The 6,274-nt window shown below is 41.1% G+C and overlaps 1 non-coding gene across 1 annotated transcript; it reads right to left on the reverse strand.

Annotated features, from left to right (window-relative positions):
- Positions 1–1,893: 1,893 nt before the first annotated feature.
- TRNAR-CCU lies at positions 1,894–1,966 on the reverse strand. The gene has a single exon. It is a non-coding gene; the product is annotated as a tRNA-Arg (tRNA).
- Between the last annotated feature and the right edge of the window lie 4,308 nt (positions 1,967–6,274).

The raw sequence follows: 6,274 nt of genomic DNA on the forward strand, positions 1-6,274 counted from the left end.
GTTGTTTTCTAGGAGCTAAATTATAGCCATGGCCTAACCTGTTAAGTAGACAGCTTAATGGGTTACAGGCAAAACAGAATAGGAGAGGTGACAAGGAGTCACCCTTGAATATCCCCCTTTGGATTTTTATCCCTGGAATATTAATTTTCCCTTTATCATGGCTTAATTGCAAAGTGGTTTGCCACAGTTTCATGGTCACTGTAATGTAGTTAATTAGTGTAGGATGTATCTTATACATTTTTTAAGCACTCATTTCTCCATGAATGTGGGATAGTGTCCTTCAGATGACATGTTATACCAAGGTCCCATCTGTTTGACAAGGTGGTAGCCCAGGTAGATATAAAAAATCCCACAGCACCTATCAAAAAGAGTAGGGTAACTTCCCAATGCCTTGCTGAAATTTCCACTTATAGTATATATATATAACCTCAGGGTCTCCCCTGAAAAGAGGCTACTAGCATAGTGGAACTAAACTGGTCAACAACAACAAAAAATAAATAAATGAATAAAAACACATAGTTGTAAGGGAAAGTGAAATTATTTTGCTGTGTCATCTTTTCTTTGTTTTACATGTACACTTACATGTGACTATGCAGATGTTTCTTCCATGATTTCATCCATTTTCTTATACCTACTAATCCTAGTCAAGGTTGCAGGGAAGCCAGAGTGTATCTCAACATATGAATAGGAGATAGTGAACCAGTCCTGAATGGGATGTCAGATCATTTCAGGACACAAACAGGCAATGCTTGTACCCCTATGGACAATTTAGAAATTTCCTAATTTATATATTATTATGTCAATAAGATAGGAGATGAAACCAGAGCCTCCAGTAAACCCATATGGGCATAGGTAGGGCATAGAGACTCTGTAAAGAAGGTACCCTAACCAGGAACTGAATGGGAAAATCAAACACTGAGAGACAATAACACTGTGCCACCCTATAATAATTAAAGTAAAAGTATGATATAATAGTTAAACCACAGCCTTCCAGTAATTTGGTCAGAAATAGTACAAACTGCCTTTTTCTTTCATTTATATAGTTCATTAACAACACTGTCAGAGAAGGCTAAGGCTCATTTTCTGAGTGGCTCAAGGAGCACTGCCTGGTTAACTGACATGCTCAAAGGCACACAGTAGGTGGATCAAGAATTAAGGAATCAGTAACAGGATTATAGCAATAAGCCTGTTAGCAGCTCAGAGTCTTAGTCCTGTTACACTAAACTACCAGGATCCAGTAAGAGTCTGTTTCAAAAGTGTCTTTAATGGGAACTGTTCACCTCACAGTAATCTCAACTCATAAAAAAGAACACTCATCAGCTGAGGCTCTTTTCCCAAAAGAAGCGCAGTCTCAGAGGTGGTTTATATAAATAAGGGAGCTTGAGGATGAAGCACCTCAGTAAGTGCTGTTTAGATGAGTTGAGCTTATGACAACCCCTTTTGAATCCTGCATACTGCATGGTCTTTCAGACAGCATCACTGTCGTCATTTAGGTATGCCAAAAAATTATAGTGTAAGTGTAAAATGCAGACATGCTTTCTCTAGACTGTATGAGCCAGATTCAGAAAAGATTGCCAGCAATGGTAAGCCCTAACATGGGATGCTACCACTGGTGCAGCCCATTCTGATTTAAAGACACGCCCACTACAGTCATCTTACACAGTCTGTAGTATCACAACAGTGGGCAGTTTCCTCAGCTGAGCTATATGCCCCATTAGCATATATCTCATCCATTTCCTCTGCTGAGATATACACTAATGAGGCATTCTGGGAGAGCAGTATGTGTTAATTAACAATGTGCTGTCTCCTGTAAATACCTGTAGTAAGGGTTAGTTAGGGGATAGGTTAGTGTGTGGATATGAATGGATGGTTGTGTCTGTGAGTGCAATATATCACCCCAGATGGGACTCAAACCCACAATCCCTGGCTTAGGAGGCCAATGCCTTATCCATTAGGCCACTGGGGCCTAGGGGGGAGGGCTATGTGCGTGTGTGTGTGTGTGTGTGTGTGTGTGTGTGTGTGCGTGCACGTGCATCCATGTTTGTTGAGGGGTTGGAATCCCTCTAAGTTCCCCTAAACTAAGAAGAAAACCTTCCATTATTGTGGAGACACTGGGCAGCAGGGAAAGCTGAATCTTACCCTTAGCACAGTTAAAAACTCAGTAGAACAGGTTTTCAACACAGAAGTCATAAGTTCAGGGGGAACACTAGGCACCAGGGATACTCTTTGAATATTTTCCTAAACTGACTTAAAAAGTTTATAAAACAACAATTTTGCAGCATAAAACATGTAAGGGTAGGGGCAGACACTAGACTCCAGGGATTTAAAATATTACTCTAAGCTAAAAAAGTTTCAAACCCTGTAGCTTTGTCACACAAAGCAGCCCATTAACACTGTACCACTTTAGTCCTCTGCACTACCATGAGACACCAGGGATACTCTTTCAGTGTTACCTTAAGTCACATAAAAAGGTAATAGAACAACTAGGAAAATGTTCATACCCACTACCCTCGTCACATAAAGCATCTCAATTAACAAGACAGAGAGTCACGTTTATTACTGCATTTACTGTATTTTTGATTCTGTAGCAGAAAATTGAAAAAAAAAAACAACAGCAAAATTCTGTCTACTTGCTAGTTTCCCACTTTTTTCTCAAACTAGAATAGTCCAGATCTCAGATTTGCTGATTTCAGGACTGTATTTTGTGATTCTAAGTTGTCCAGACCTTGCTGAGAAAGAAGGAAGTCTTTCTACTTATCAGTGGGAGTGGCAAACTCTGAGCAGCCTATCTATCGCTAGAGGAGTGGTTTCCAGCTCAGGAATTGTATTTTATTGGCTGTTTTGGGCTGCTTCTGTCCCTTTCAGCTTTCTGACTTAAAAACCTGTGTTTGCATCTGTTTGCACTTGTACCTCAGCGGATCCTGTTTGGGAGTCTTGCAGAGTTCTACAGCAGCAGAAAAAAGAAAGAGAGACTTTGCTTGATCATAAGTACTTGCTTTAGCTTAATTTTGCTTGCCACACTTTATATCATCCGTTTTTACAACCTTGGTATTTAATTTAACTGTATTCTGCTGATTTTTGTCTGCTGCACTTTGTAGAATTGTTTTTTCAACTGCATTTACTGTTGTAGGTTACACACTCTAGTGCGCTAGCCTTCTTGTGCCTTAAAAGTGTATTTTAGTACTGCATTTACTGTAATTTTGATTCTGTAACAAAAAAACGAAAGAAAAAAAAAACAATTCTGTCTACTTGCCTGTTTCCCACCTTTTTCTCAAACTAGAATAGTCCAGATCTCAGATTTGCTGAGTTCAGGACTGTGTTTTGTGTTTCTGAGTTGTTCAGAGATAGAAGGAAGTCTTTCTGCTTATTAGTGGGAGTGGTAAGCTCTGAGCAGCCTATCTATCGCTAGAAGAGTAGTTTCCAGATCAGGAATTGTATTTTACTGGCCGTTTTGGGCTGTTTCTATCCCTTTCAACTTCCTGACTTAAAAACAATTGTTTGCATGGGTTTACGCTTGATTTACCTCAGCAGATCCTATCTAGGCATCTTGCAGAGTTCTACAGCAGCAGAAAGAAGAAAGAGAGACTTTGCTTGATCATAAGTACCTGCTTTAGCTTTCTTTAGCTTAATTTTGCATGCCGCACTTTATTTCAGCCATTTTTACAAGCTTGATATTTAATTTAACTGTATTCTGCTTATTTTTGTCTACTGCACTTTATAGAATCGTTTTTTCAACTGCATTTACCGTTGTAGGCTACACACTCAAGTGCGCTTGCCTTCTTGTGCCTTAAAAGTGTATTTTAGTACTGCATTTACTGTATTTTTGATTCTGTAAAAAAAAAATTCTATCTACTTGCTCGTTTCCCACCTTTTTCTCAAACTAGAATAGTCTGGATCTCAGATTTGCTGATTTCAGGACTGTATTTTGTATTTCTGAGTTGTTCAGACCTTACTGAGATAGAAGGAAGTCTTTCTGCTTATTAGTTGGAGTGGTAAGCTCTGAGCAGCCTATCTATAACTAGAGAAGTGGTTTCCAGCTGTGGAATTGTATTTTATTGGCCATTTTGGGCTGGTTCTATCCCTTTCAACTTTCTGACTTAAAAACCCATATCTGCGTGGGTTTGCACGATGCGCAGAGCCGCTAAGCTAGGGTAAACTATTATCAGTGCCTAAAAGTCTGCTCTTCAAATTCTCCCTTAGATCTTCCTAGCTTTCATCTCTGAGCACTCAGATTAGATCTTTCAACCCAGCACTTGCTCAGAAACTCTTGAAGCATTTATTATAAGCATACCATCTGCTTGTAGCACTAAAAACCCTCCATAAAGGAAATAAAACAACTTCAATACTTAAAAGAAAGTAAAACAGCTCCAGTACTTAAATAACTGAGCACCTATCCAGGCATGTCTAAAGGTCAGTTCAGTATGCTTTCTCCTGTCAACCTGGTGAACCTGGGCCTCCTAAGGCAATGTAGCAATTGCCTCATATACACAGACAACCCTCTCCTCCTACCACAAAACACATCCACTTGTGAGAGATGCACTTACATAGCCAAACTAAAGGCCACACTCTGTCCAACCAAGACGGGGCTCGCCAGTCAAGAGGAGAAGGTTAACACATACAGCACACCACATAGAACACACAGCTCCCCGGATCACATACCAACACACCTCTCATGTAGCAACACAAAACACACACACACACACTTTCACGGAGATTTCCAATAAAAATCTGCCCAAACAACAAAGACCTCCAAGGCAGAAATGCAACTAACCATCTCACCCAAACATAACCCCAAGACACATAGCCCACATAAACAGTGTGCCACTCAGCCTAAGCCCCTATGGCAAAACATTTTACCCAATACACTAGTCATAGGTGACTCAGTAGTAAGACACACTGGCATCCTGCTCACTAGGTTGAACAAGGAGAAAGTTACGGTCAGCTGCCTGTCGGGCACCAGGATTCACCACATAATGCACACACTTGGGTCTCTCCACAACAAGTACAAATATGACTCCATCATTGTCCATGTTGGTGTGAACAACCTAAGAAGTACCTCCCTGGACTACATGAGAAGAGACATGGAGGAGCTCTCGGATCTTGTTGCCCAGGCAGATATGACCCTAGCCCTGAGTAACATCCTACTGTCACCCAGAATTATACCACAGTATAAGCAGAAAATGATTGACTTCAACAATTGGCTAAGTTTCTGGTGTCATTCAAAGGGGATCCAGTATCTGGGGCTGGGACAACATGATCGACAGACCTCGATGCTTTGCTAGAGATGGCCTGCATCTGTCACTCCTGGGATTCCAGACACTGACCAAGGCTCTTGCCACCCCTATAGTGCCTTTTTTAGGCAATCCCCTGAAGAAAAATCTACCACCATAACAACTGCAAGCAAATGTAATCTGAGGGTTATGCTAATCAATGCTAGAAGTCTACATCTCAAAATGCACTTGCTCGAGTCACTCCTTAAACTGGAGAATATTGACCTCTGTGCAGTAACAGAGACCTGGTTCAAGGCTCCAGAGAGCACCCCAGTGCTACCAGGCTACAATGCATATCACACCTTTCGGCCCCTAAATTTGGACCGAAGCCCTAAAGAAGGTGTGGGCCGAAGCCCTAAAGGTGGTGGTTTATCCATCTTCATAAAAGATACACACACCTCCAGATTAGTTGCCCAATATAATGCATCAGAAGTACTTTAGGTACAACTAACCATGGATAAAACTACAATCCAGGTTGTAGCCTGCTATAGATCCCCCATAATGTCCCAAGACTCTAAATCCGTATTCCTGAACACTCTGGAAAGCATTAAGGTTCAACCTCATACCCTTATATTGGGAGACTTTAACTACCCCTCCATTAGCTGGGAAAATTACTCCTGTTCCAACTCATTTGCCAAACGAATTTTGGAATTCATTAATTCCAGTGCCCTGGACCAACTCATTCTCACCCCTACTAGAGGTAGAAATATTCTCGACCTGGTCATTACAAACATAGTGGACTGCTGCTCTACACCAGTAATCAACTCTCTTCTGGTTAGATCTGACCACAAATTAATCACAGTTAATATCCAAATCCCACTCTCACCCCCCCCCCATGAAGGAAACCAGAGTGAAGAACTTTTCCAAAGCCAGTTTTGAGCTTCTAAAGGCAGAAGTGACAAACTTCATGTCATCCATGAAAGTGGGGAATGGCTGTATGGCTGCTGAGTCATGCACAAAGGCAGTGTATGAGCATTTACACAAGTGCATAGATCAGGGCATAC

The sequence above is a fragment of the Protopterus annectens genome, chromosome 3.part0 (assembly GCF_019279795.1).
Source record: "Protopterus annectens isolate FY-2018-M chromosome 3.part0, PAN1.0, whole genome shotgun sequence".
NCBI classification, from domain to species: domain Eukaryota; kingdom Metazoa; phylum Chordata; order Ceratodontiformes; family Protopteridae; genus Protopterus; species Protopterus annectens.